This window comes from Myotis brandtii, unplaced genomic scaffold, assembly GCF_000412655.1.
Source record: "Myotis brandtii unplaced genomic scaffold, ASM41265v1 scaffold354, whole genome shotgun sequence".
In the NCBI taxonomy this organism is placed as follows: Eukaryota; Metazoa; Chordata; class Mammalia; order Chiroptera; family Vespertilionidae; genus Myotis; species Myotis brandtii.
The window spans coordinates 183,803-186,536 of record NW_005363609.1 but is presented as its reverse complement, the minus strand read 5'-3'; positions in this window follow the sequence as shown (position 1 = coordinate 186,536).

The window sequence follows — 2,734 nt, the reverse complement described above, 5'->3', positions numbered from 1 at the left end:
GGGGGGGGGGGGGGGGGGGTGTTGGGAGGGGCAGTCCTCGCTGTCTCTTCTCTGGGAATGGCTGTGGGCTAAGACCAGGCCTGGTGCACCTCTTAGTCCATAGATGTGTTTCTCTCAGAGGTGACAGGAACCACGGTGTGGGGCTGCCAGGTGAAGTGCAGGGTGCCAAGTGAAATTTGAATGTCAAATGAACAATGAATACCTCCTGGTATATAAGTATGCTCCGTGCATGTATGTGCCATGCATGTCTCAAATATTGTATGGGACATGAAAAATTCACCTGTGGTTTATCAGAAACTTAACTGAATGTCCTGTATTTTTGTCCCGTGAACCTGACAACCCTAGCCTGGGGCGAAGGAGGCCCAGACAGGCCATGATGGATCTATTCTAGCCCCAGAACAGCCTTAGAGCCACCCTGGGGCTGCGCATCCTCACTGGTGTCGGCCTGCATGCCACTCGTTGGCTCCAGCCCTTGCCAAAGACAGGGTCCCTGTTTCAAAATCCCTGCACTGATCACGCAGAGGCACACTGCCTCGAAGTGTTGGAACAGTTCCCCACTAGCTGTAGTTCCATAATTGCCCCAGAGCCTTTGGACTATCTCTTGGGTCTTTTATGCCATCAGAGCAAATTGGCAGCAAGAAGTTTATAATCCCGTTGACATGTGTTTCGGGTTAGGGAGGAGTGGTACAGATTTTGTTCGGAGCAGCATTGTGGTATTGCCAGAAGAGTTGCGTTTCAGTTGGAATTAAGTTTGCATGTAAGTGAAAAGGTCTGTGACATTTCTTATCCACAATGTAAACCTTACAGGAAAGCAGTATTGGTCTGGGACACCCCTCCTCTATGAGAATCCAGTGGGGAGTTTCCCCCTGCGAGTGGGGGTGTCTTGTATATGCTCGGAGCATGCTATGATTCTAGTACTCCCTGTCATGGTTTCTGTTCCCTGTGGGGGACATTTAGTTATCCACTGGGGACGATTTGTCCAATGCCTACAACATGCATGTCTGAAACACTGATGTTACAGAGAATATAGTTCCTTCTCTCTAGAGGTACACATCGATTGTGGGAGACAGAGAGAATAAATGATTACAGAACCGTGTGATAAATGCTTTACTCAACCTAGAAAGAAACCAGGGAGTCTTCCCGGAGGAGGTGCTATTTGGAGTGTAAAACTCTGAATGGGAGCCGCCTTAGCGGATAGGAGAGGGAGGCTGCTCCGAGGTGGGAGGAAGAGTCCATGCCCGTGGGGGCTCCCAGGGGGCAGAGCTGGAGCAGTGGCAGGTGCCACGGACCGGGCTCCTGTGTTGTGGACCCTCGGGAATGGTGTGCAGCGGGGTGTGAAAGCAGAACCACGTTGTTTCAGTTTCAACTGAGACCCCAAGAAATGGATGTCACAGTCCAAAGTGGAGATTGAGGCCGCTGTGCCGAAGGTGGTGAAGACAAAGCTGTTTCGTTACTCCTGTCTCAGCCCCCGCATCGGGGCCACAGAAGAGAGGCTGCAGAGGAAGAGAAGAGCTACGGATATGCTGTGCATTCCAACCCCTCCCCAGGGCGTGGATGGCTGAGTCTACACGATGCAGGACCAGAGATGAAACCCCTCCCTCCAAGTGGGTGCCCAGCCTGTAGCAGGCATGGGCTGGCAAGGAGGAGTGATTTTAAGTGAAATTGCATATACTGATTAAGTCATTACGCTTACATTAACATTTTAACTACTGACTGGCCTGGGCATGCTTATTGGTTGAAAGTGACCAGAATAGTGACGGGAACGGGGCCACTGATTTTCACCCTGAAGATGAGAAAGGTGGCCTACAGAGAGTGGTGGAAACGCAGAGCAGGGTGCAGCAAAGGGTGGGAGGAGACGTGACCCCCAAGAAGCCTGGCATCTCAGGGGGCTGGCGTTCCTTGTTCACCGCAATCCCTCAGGATGCCAGTCTTTGCTTCCTCTGGGTTTCATGGGACGCCCTGTTCTTTCTATTCATTCTTCTTTATGGAAGCTTAAGTGAGGTTGAGCGGGCTTCTACTTTAAGGCTTCTGAAGGGTAGAAGATAGACACACTGACCTTCAGGGGCTCTGTCAGCCCAAGAATTGGGACTCTGTGGCTGATGGTATCACTCACAGCTCTGACATGCCCACACTGCTGGGTACCCGCAGCCCCTCCTCCTCACCCTGCCTAAGAATACGTCCAGGCTTCCTGCTCTAGTCACCGCCTCAGGTCACACCAACACTCAGCGCTCCCATCTGATATTTCTTTAGCATTTGTGCGCCCGCCTGCAGGTCTCCGGATCCCTCCCTCAGTGCTGTGCTTAAAGAGAAAAAGTGGCTATTTACACATCTCACACCTGTGATCACGGAGCCAGGGTGCCACAGGCATCTAATAAATCCTTCGGGGAGGATGTTCATGATATGGCTGCGAGGATGGACAAAATATCAGGATTCCAGGAAGGAAGGAGTGCAGGCAAATCGTCAGAAAGAGAAGCTGGCAAGCCGACACAATCACTTTCTCTTGAGTGCAGTTTAAACCAGTCAAGGTCAGGAAGTTCAGCTGGGCCTGGTGGCCCCCTCCATCCTCCATCGAGACTTTTGTCTTCAGCAGCGAGCAGGGCATGGGGAATTCTGGTTGGACCTCAGTCTCAGTACAACAGCTTTTTAATGCTCTGCTTTACAACTTGGTTATAAAACAGGAGGATTTCATGGCATGTAATACGGGTTTCTTCTCTCGGGGGTGTAGTAAGGTAAG